The 9,886-nt window shown below is 50.1% G+C and overlaps 1 long non-coding RNA gene across 3 annotated transcripts; it reads right to left on the reverse strand.

Annotated features, from left to right (window-relative positions):
- Positions 1 to 4,771: 4,771 nt before the first annotated feature.
- On the reverse strand, positions 4,772 to 9,818 carry LOC115295794. 3 transcript variants are annotated; one of them, XR_003910580.1, is made up of 4 exons: positions 9,229 to 9,818; positions 6,648 to 6,779; positions 6,147 to 6,297; positions 4,774 to 4,810 (listed from the first exon to the last, which is right to left on the reverse strand). It is a non-coding gene; the product is annotated as an uncharacterized LOC115295794 (long non-coding RNA). The 3 variants fall into 3 exon arrangements; XR_003910578.1 differs by lacking the exon at positions 6,147 to 6,297 and having other exon boundaries at positions 4,772 to 4,810; XR_003910579.1 differs by lacking the exon at positions 4,774 to 4,810 and having other exon boundaries at positions 6,007 to 6,297.
- Positions 9,819 to 9,886: the final 68 nt, after the last annotated feature.

The raw sequence follows: 9,886 nt of genomic DNA on the forward strand, positions 1-9,886 counted from the left end.
CTTAAGGCCCCTCACCAGTTATGCATGGGCAAGATGCTTACCCTTTAATAGGCAAATCTTTTGGCAGAGGATTGCGTCTACTCCCAACAGCTGACAAAGAGCTAGAAAGCAAAGTAAGGGGAGGGCTGGCGTCACGAACTGACCCAAGTTGATTCAAAGCCTAAAAGGATATGCCTCTTTACAAAGAAACGAGAAAATCACAGGATGCACAGAAGCCACATGTGCGGCCCAGGAGGCCAAATGTTGTTTCACAGTCTCCCGACGTGTTCCACAACTTCCCAAATCGTTCTCCTGCGCCCCGGAGGCCTGGCCGTCAACGGTCGCTATGCGGGAGGTTTTTTGGCCTCCTGGGCCCCAACAGGGAAATATAAATCAAAATCACAATGAATTACCATTACAAATCCACCTGAATGGCTGAAATGTAAACAAAACAAAAAACAAACACTCTCTCTCTCTCTCTCTCGCTCTCGCTCTCGCTCTCGCTCTCGCTCTCGCTCTCTCTCTCACACACACACACACACACACACACAATATACCAAATTTTGGTGAGTATGTAGGGAAGTTAAAATTCTCATATATTGCTGATAGAAATGTAAATCAGCACAATCACTTTGGAAAATTGTTTGGCAATGTCTAAAAAATTGAACATTTGCCTGCCCTTGATCCATTAATTCTATTCCTGAAAATGAGTGCACTTGTCCATCTTCTAGGCATATATGAGGCAGCTTTATTCATAATATAATACAATTCTTAAGACAAACTCAATTCCCATCAGTCACAAAATGATAAAATACTGATGCATTCATACAGAGAATCCCTACACCACAGAAATAAAAGTTGAATTACTGCTAGAGATACAAATGGATCTTACAGATGTAATGAGTAAAAACAAAAACAAAAAACTAGACACCATAATATCTATTTAGATGATTCCCAAGAAGAGGTGACATCAGTATTTCTGTTACCTCTGAATAGTGGCTTCCTCTGGGGACCCTTGGGTGGGCGTTGGGGGAGGGGGGCAGAAGGGAGTCTCTGGGGCTGAAATGTCCTTCCTTTGGAGCTGGCTGCTGGCTGCACACAGGAGTTCGTCACCCTGTACACTGAAAACCTGTGCACTTTATGTGCATTTTACCTCAGTTTGAATTACGGTACAAGACAGTTTCGGCTTCAGTGTCCGAGGCTACACAGGGTGAGCTCTGGGGACAGCGGAGGGAGACCCAGCAGCTTTCAGAAAGGCTGGGCCGGTGGAGGGCCGGAGAGCCAGGCGGGCAGGCAGCCCTCGGGGAGGCCCAGACGGCGGATCGACTCCTCTTCTTCAGGCCCAGTGTGAGTCCCTCCTTGCTGGCCAGGATGCCATCCTACCCGTGATGGTGGCTTGTCCTCGCCCCCTGTCTCCTCCCTCAGAGCACTGTCCCGAGTGGTACCCGCACGGGCTTGTCTGACCACCGAGGCCGCCCCTGACCCAGGGACGGCACACGGAGCACCCCAGAGCGGGCTCCCCGGGCGGTCCCCAGCTCCCCGCCACATACCTAAAGCGCCTGTCGGGAGTGGCTGGACGGAAGGCTCAGCTGAGGCCTGGTCTCCGCCCTAGAGAAGGGCAACTTGTTAGGGACCCAACTGTGTCTCCTCAAAACTCGTGTGGTGAAGCCCGAAGCCCTACGGTGACTGTATTTGGAGAGAAGGCCTTTATGGAGGCATTCAGGGTAAAATGCGTGATAAGGGCTGGGGGGCCTCATCCAATGGGGCTGGCAGCAGAGGGAGGGCCAGCAGGCATCAGTGCCCGTGCAGGAGGACACAGAGAGAGCAGCCCCCTGGGCACCAAGAACAGGGGCCTCAGCCAAAACCAGGTCTGCTGACACCTTCATCTTGGACTCCCAGTTTCCAGAAATAAACCGAGAAAATAAATGTTTGTTATTTAGATAAATACCCAGTCTGGTACTGTGTTTTGGTGGCCCAAGTGGATTCCGGCATCTGAGAGACCAAGGGTGCCATCCTCCTGAGGCCGGCCCAGACCCAGGAGGGGGCTCAGGAGGCTGACAGGGCCCGGCTAGCAGACCTCCCCCTCCCCCGGAAGGGCAGGGGTCTTGCCTCGGTGTTTGCCAGGCACTGTCTTCTCATGTCAAAGTGCTTGTACTCAACAAACTCCCCCAAACCCTTGCTGGTTGTAAGGACAGGACACATAAACTTTTCCTCCGTTGTCTCCGAAGATCTGATCCTCAGGAAATAGAATGAATACAGTTAGATGTTGGGAAGCAAATTACCAGTTCATAAGGAACTACTATTTAAGTGACTAGAGATAATCACATTTTCAGTGGTAGGATTGTCTAAGTATGTCCTGCGTCTGGTCTTACACCCTGGTCACTGAAAGTAATAACGAACACAGGGAATGTGTTCATGAGAACTAAACCCAGCACTACGAGTATCTGGCTGAAAAAAAAGGTGTCTGGAAAAGATCCGGGTCAGATTAAGAGAGGCCATTTAGTGGAAAAACAGAAAGAGAGAGGCCACTTGGTGCAGTAGTGGGAGCTCAGACTCTGGGGCCAGTCCGCCTGGATCCCATCCTGGCCCTGCCACTCAGAGCAGGACCTAGTCCACTGCCTGTTAAGAAACAACTCGAGGCACCTGGGTGGCTCAGTCAGTTAAGCAGCTGACTTCGGCTCAGGCCATGATCTCATAGTTCATGGGTTCGAGCCCCGCATCAGGCTCTGTGCTGCCAGCCTGGAGCCTGCTGCGGGTTCTGTGTCTCCTTCTCTCTCTGACCCTACTCCGCTCATGCTCTGTCTCTCTGTCTCAGTAATAAATAAAAAACATTAAACAATAACAACTCATCTCTCCTTCTCTTTGAACCTGAAAGAATGACAAGAATAAGAATTGGTGCAAATCGGTTCCTCCTACGTTTCCTGAATTTTCTCCTCCTGTGAATTCCCAGTCTGGATGCCCAGCAGTCCGCCTGAGAGTTTGCTACCTGCACTCTGTGTGGGTGATGTCCCTGGGAGAGGGTCAGGGGCACCCTGTGTGGGCGATGTCCCTGGGAGAGGGTCAGGGGCGCCCTGTGTGGGCGATGTCCCTGGGAGAGGGTCAGGGGCGCCCTGTGTGGGTGATGTCCCTGGGAGAGGGTCAGGGGCGCCCTGTGTGCGGGTCCGGAGTCACCAGCTCCCTGCCGGGCTCGGGAAGCTTCCCCTCCCTCCAGCCTCACCCCTGACGCTTCGGTCATTCCTGCTCCCCAGCGGCCACAAAGGCGGGAGGGGCTGAAAACAGGGGGCACCGTACCCTAGGACCGGAGACTTAGATCTTGGGGCGGGGGAGTCTGAGGAGTTTTTGGCTTTGTAACCCTGTGGTCTCTTGCCTGCCTCCCTAAATCTCTCTTTTCATAACTTTGACATTGTCTCTACTGTATTTTCTGCTTACAAAATAACATCCGCTTGCAGTAAAAATAATTCCCATATCGTAGAAAAATAGAACTTAGACAGGAGAGGCCACTCAACATCTCCCGCCTCCTTCGGGTCCTGCTGACGTCACACCCTCGTCAACTGGGGTTAAGTTCCTCTATGTATTTCTTTAGAGCGTGCATTTGTCCGTTATTATCTTACAAAAAAACATTCTACACGATGTACCGCTTCTTTCTAACCTAACAACATAACAGGGATGTCTTCCCACGTCGGTGCACACGTGACAGACTAGCTCAGGCATGCGTCATGATTTTTAAACCAATACTTTTTGTTTTCTGTGCTGCTTTCTTTTTTTTTAATGTTTTATTTATTTTTGATACAGAGACAGAGCATGAGAGGGGGAGGGGCAGAGAGAGAGAGGGCGACACAGAACCGGAAGCAGGCTCCAGCCTCTAAGCTAGCTGTCAGCACAGAGCCTGATGCGGGGCTCGAACCCACAAACGTGAGATCTGATCTGACCTGAGCCGAAGCCGGCCGCTCAACCGACTGAGCCACTCAGGCGCCCCTGCTTTCTTTTTTTTAACTAGCTTGGTTTTCCCTGTTTTTCTCATGAGACCACAAAACTAGATTTGAATAGTAAAATAAACCTGAAAATAGCAGGACAAATGCGGTCTTAGAATGCAAGTGTTCAGACGCTGTGGAATGCATAGGCTGTTGCCTCACAAGGAAACGCCTCGGACTTCTTGTACTGTTAGAAGACATTTCAGACCTCCTTTGTGAATGGGCCAGTATTTCTAAAAACCAAAATGCAAATTTCTGAAATAAAACTCATTTCTTTACACAGGAAAGCCATTATTAACATTTAAAGTTTAAAATACAATACCCATTTCTCTGTGCAGAAGCGGTGCTTTACTTCCTCGAGAATTCATTCATGTCCTTATTTTATTATTTTTTTATTGGCCTTGGATAAGGCAGGGTGCACATGGTACAAAACTCAAAAGCTACAAAGGTCCACCAACTTTTCACCTTCAAGATTCAACAATATTTGTTGAATGAATGAATGAATGAGTCTCAGACATCCTTCCACATTCGTGTGTGAAGATTCAACTCATTCCTTTAGGTACCTACACAGCATCCCACGGCGTGCCTGCTCAGTGGCTCCATCGACCCGCCCCTTCTTGAAGCCTATTTATGTTGGTTCCAGTATTTTATAAACTCAAACAATGCTCTAATTACAGTCCTTCTAGAGGGGCACCTGGGTGGCTCAGTCAGCTAAGTGTCCGGCTCGGCTCAGGTTGTGATCCTGCAGTCTCTGGGTTCAAGCCCCGCGTCGGGTTCTGTGCTGGCAGCTCAGAGCCTGGAGCCTGCTTCCGATTCTGTGTCTTCTCTCTCCGTCCCTCCTCTGCTCATGACCTGTCTCTCTGTCTCAAAAATAAATAAACCAAAAAATGTATGCAGTCCTTATAAAATCGATCACCTTTGTGCAGATGGAGAAGTGGAGGGGATGGTTCACCGAGTGTGTGTGTTAAGATCTTTCTGCTGCTGAACAGTGTGCCCCAGTGGACGCCCTATGGCGTCCCAGAATGCCCCCCATTCTCACCGATACCCAGTGTTGCAGTTTTCTATTTTTTTTTATTTGTTTGATACAGAGAGAGACAGAGCATGAGAGGGGGAGGCACAGAGAGAGAAGGAGACACAGAACCGGAAGCAGGCTCCAGGTTCCGAGCTAGCTGTCAGCACAAAGCCTGACGCGGGGGCTTGAACCCACTAACGTGGGATCTGACCTGAGCCAAAGTCGGAGGCTTAACCGACTGAGCCACCCAGGCGCCCCTTGCAGTTTTCTAATTCTTACGAATCTCATAAATTCAAAGCATCACATTTTAACTCGTTAACATTGAGTGAGCTGAAATTCTTTTCACATGTTCATTAACCAATGGTTCTTTTTCCTACACTATCTTCTCAGCATTTTCTCTTTTCATCTCTGCTTCTTATATTTGTGAAAGTGTTTTGGCTTTCCAGGAAATTCATCCTCTGTGTTATTTGCTAAAAATACTTTTTGCCAATTTTCCTTTATTATTTGACTATATTTTATTTAAGTTTGAGAGAGAGAGAGAGAGAGAGAGAGAGAGAGAGAGACAGACAGAGTGCATGAGCGTGGGGGAGACGCAGAAAGACAGAAAGAATCCCAAGCAGGCTCCGTGCTACCAGCAAAGAGTTCAACCTGGGGCTTAAACCCACAAACCAGGAGATCATGACCTGAGTCGAGATCAAGAACCAGACACTTATGTGACTGAGCCACCCAGGCGCCCTGATCGCTCAACTGTTTAAAGGTCCTTTTCTGTACAAGTGTCAGTCAATTTTTACTTTTATGTAATCAAATGTATCCATTTGTGGCTTCTGGATTTGTGGTCATTTTTAGAAAGACCTTCCTCTAGACAACAATTTAAAGAAATCAATCCACTTTTTAAAAAGAGCTTTCATAGATTTGTTTTTTAAAATGTAAATCTTTCACTGATCTGAAATATATTTTGGTATAAGAAGGTGGGATTTTTTTCTCCCAAATAAGATCATTTATTGAAGATACAATACCAATCTGAACATTCTCTTTCATCCAAACTGAACTCTTATTCCGATTTCCAAATTACTTCAATTATCCGAGCCTGTGTTCCTCCTGACTAGTCTTAATTTTTATTTTCCGGACTGTTTGGTGTCACGTGCTGAAGGCAGGTAAGAAAGGAGCAGAGGAAGCAGAAATACCTGAGGCCTCCCCAGGCCTACTCATTTGGTGTCCTTGGTGTCCGAGGATCCAAGAAGGGAGGGTCAGCAATGTCAAATGCCTCAAAACCAGTGAGATAAAGACTGAGAAGTGTCCTCTGGATTTGGCCAACATTAGAAGTTACCAGGGCAGCTAGAGTGAGTAAAGAGAGTAGGTAGGAATTTATTTTAAAATAAAATAGCTTAGGGGCACCCAGGTGGCTCAGTCTGACAGGCATCTGACTCTTGATTTCACGCTCAGGTCACCGTCTCACAGTTCATGAGTTTGAACCCCCTCATCTGACTCTGCAGTGACCGGTCCTCCCCTGCTCACTTGCTCGCTCTCTGTCCCTCTCTTCCTCAGAGTAAATAAACTTAAGGAAAAATAAAAGTTTATTAATAAAAGCTGTATTTTATTAGTTAGGGTTAGTTTTAGTTGCATACCCAGATAAATCAGGCTTAAATAACACACTGGCTCTAGTGTGTTACAGATAAGCAGCTCACCTCGGACACTGCTGTGTCACCCAGGCTTTGTCACCTTCCCACGACACCAGCCTCGTTGGCTTCTGGCCTTCAAGACCGCTCCACGGCCCAGGACGGCTACCCCAGGGCCGGTCACCTTGTGCTCACTCCAGGCTGGAAGAAGGAAGGACACAGGTTAGTCCCAGGGTCAGAGTGCGCAGGGAAGAGGCCGTGCCCAGCCGTGGGGAGGGTCAGAGGCCTGTCCTGGCCACACTCCCTGAGAAGCCCATTCACACCAGATGGGCCCCAGATGGGCGCCAGGACAGGAAGCCCGTGGTCAAATAAGGAAGCAAACCCCCAAAACCCTCCTTCCAAGTAATCCCCGCCCCAAGCAATGAACACTCCACACGCCAGTTAACAACCGTCAGTAAAAGATGGAAACGCAGCCCCGGGGGTGCAGCGCACGGGCTTGCACACTCACGCCCTCCCTCTCCCCGGCAGCCAGCTCTCTCTGTCCCCGGCTGTCTCTCGCTGTGTCTCACTCTCCCATCTCGAGACTGTACTTTGACCTCAATAAACTCCCGATGTGTCGCTCATCTCCTGCGTTGCGTTTGCCCTTGAATTCTGTCTCCTGATGAGACCAAGAGCCCTTGGGGACATCTCCGGTCAGGCCGGGGCCTGGAGTCTCTCCGGTTCCCCTGACAACAACCACACAACCAGCTGGACAAGGCTTCATACTGTAACACTGCATGTCTCAGCACTGGCGGCAAAGGGGCCTGGGAAGGCTTTCATTGAGCCTCGTGCGGGAGTCAAACTGGAAGGTAGGCTGGGGCGCCTGGGGGGCTCAGGTCATGATCTCACGTTTGTGGGTTCGAGCCCCACGTCGGGCTGGGTGCTGACAGCTCAGAGCCTGGAGCCTGCTCGGATTCTGTGTCTCCCGCTCTCTCTGCCCCTCCCCGCTCATGCTCTCTCTCTGTCTCAAAATAAATAAAACATTAAAAAATATATAAAACCCTGGAAGGTAGGAGTGGAGACTGGCTATAAAATAGTATTCTAGGGGCGCCTGGGTGGCTCAGTTGGTTAAGCCTCCAACTTCGGCTCAGGTCAGATCTCACGTTCGTGGGTTCGAGCCCCGCCTCAGGCTCTGTGCTGACAGCTCAGAGCCTGGAGCCGGCTTCCGGTTCTGTGTCTCCTTCTCTCTCTGCCCCTCCCCCTCTCATGCTCTGTCTGTATCAAAAATAAATAAAACATTAAAAAAAATAGTATTCTACTAAGATAGAAAAGCACTTATTAAAATAAAATTGTGTACCAGAAGTCCCAAACTGGCAGCCAGGAGGACAGTTTCATCTGTATAGAGGATTTTACAGTCTTTAGTCTTCAACACTTAAAAGTCTTTAAGTTTCACATAAAACTCCAGATTTCTGCTGCTTTTGAACTACAAGTTGGCAGCATGCTGGGCCCACATTTTCAAGGGCAGTCTTTGCTGACAGATGGGAGTATTGCCTCCTAGGAGGGACATCTGTCCTACAGTCAGTCACTGCCCCCATTTTCCCTCCTGGTCCTGGTCTGGGCCGCCTAGCAAGTTCCCCTCTTCCCTTGGGGGCCTGGGTGGCTCAGTCGGTTAGGCGTCTGACCCTTGACTTCAGCTCAGGTCATGATCTCGTGGTTCATGGGATCAAGCCCCACGTCGGGCTCTGTGCTGAGCATGCTGAAGGCCTGCTTAAGACGGTCTCTCTCCCTCTCTCTCTGCCCCTCCCCAACTCACAGGCTCGCTCACCTTCTTTCTTTCTCCAAATAATAATGATTCTTTAAGAAGTCCCTCTTGCCTCTAAGAGGCGTGTGTGTTTGCACACCGGCCACTTTACAAAGGAATAAATAACAAGTTATTTTCAATCCGATTAGAGTACGTCGAAATAGAAAGGATAGACAGTCCGAAGAGGACTCTGTCCTCCTCGAGGCACTTGAGCATCTGATATCAGTTTCCTTATTTATGGAGTTTGTTGGGCTGTGTGAGGGCTAAAGTCACCTCCTACTTTCAAAGCAGGCCCTGATTCAGGCCTGAGGGGGAACGATGGAGAAACAGGGGGAAAATGAAAGAAGAAAGAAAAAACAAGCTATATCTTGCTTCAGAACTTTGACGGAGAGGTGAGGGTTCCATGCAAGGGGGGCAGCCTTCCCCTAGAAATGACCAAGTGCTCGGAATCTGAGGTTCTGTGTGAACGGGGGGCCTGACCCGGGAAGAGAGAGGTCAGTGTGCTGTTTGCTTCTGTTACACTGAGGCAGGGGTAGGATTGGCGGTGGGCCTGCAGAGGGCTGCGTGGGTACAGCCTCAGCGCTGCGAGGCTGGCTTGGGGCTGTGGCTTCCTGCGCCCGGAGACTGAAGGGGTTAGTCTGCCCTGGAGGTCCGAAGTGCTCTCGGGAGCCGGGTGCTCAAGGGTTTGGACAATGTCCCGGAGGCAAAAAAAAAAAAAAAAAGTTTGAAGATTTCTGAGTGAGAAGTAACAGAAGGAAAGGGGCATTTTGGGGGTTTTCTACGGAGGACTCTCGTCTGTAAAGAGGTTAGAGGGAAAGGCGAGAAATAGGAAAGTAGTTGAAATGCTCAGTCCCCCAGTCACTAACTCACCTAAAAACATCTGCAAACTGACAGTGTTGAAATAATTTCAGTCATGGTGTAACCGCAGAAATTAAAATAAACAGAGGCCTGTGGCGAGGTAAAACAAGCGCGTCCATCCAGAAGGGATGAAACCAGGAGGAGGAGGACAGTAGTGAGAAAACAGCAAAGGCTCCCAGGCCCTCCCAAGGCAGCGCGCACTGGCCGGGCGGGCGGGAGCCTGAACCACAGCGCGAGGGGCCGGGCTTGCGGGGTTCCAGCCAGTCCCTTGCACGGTGCCATGGTCAGTGTGACGGATAAGCATCCTCGTGGCCAAACAACCGAACAGGGTGAGCTCCCTCCCCGTGGGGCTACAGTGACCATTCCTCTTTTTCCGGAGGGGACGCTAAGGCGTCCCGCTTGCTTGGGCCCAGTGGGAAGGAGTCGAGAGGCGCGGGTCTGACTCTGTTACAGAAATGTTGCCAGCACGGGGTTAAGGCTTCCTTTCGGGAAACAAAATTGCGAGTGCCCGCGAGGGGGTTCCCAGCTGCTCGCAGGCTCCCGCTTCCTGGGGAGGCCACACGTGTCCTCCCCACGCGTGAATGCTGGGGCGCTGGGCAGGGGCCCTGACCAAAGCCTGGGGAGAGGTGGGGGTGTCCAGGCCCGGGGAGGAGGTGCAGGCCCGGGGAGG

This window comes from Suricata suricatta, chromosome 7 (genome assembly GCF_006229205.1).
Source record: "Suricata suricatta isolate VVHF042 chromosome 7, meerkat_22Aug2017_6uvM2_HiC, whole genome shotgun sequence".
Lineage (NCBI taxonomy): Eukaryota > Metazoa > Chordata > Mammalia > Carnivora > Herpestidae > Suricata > Suricata suricatta.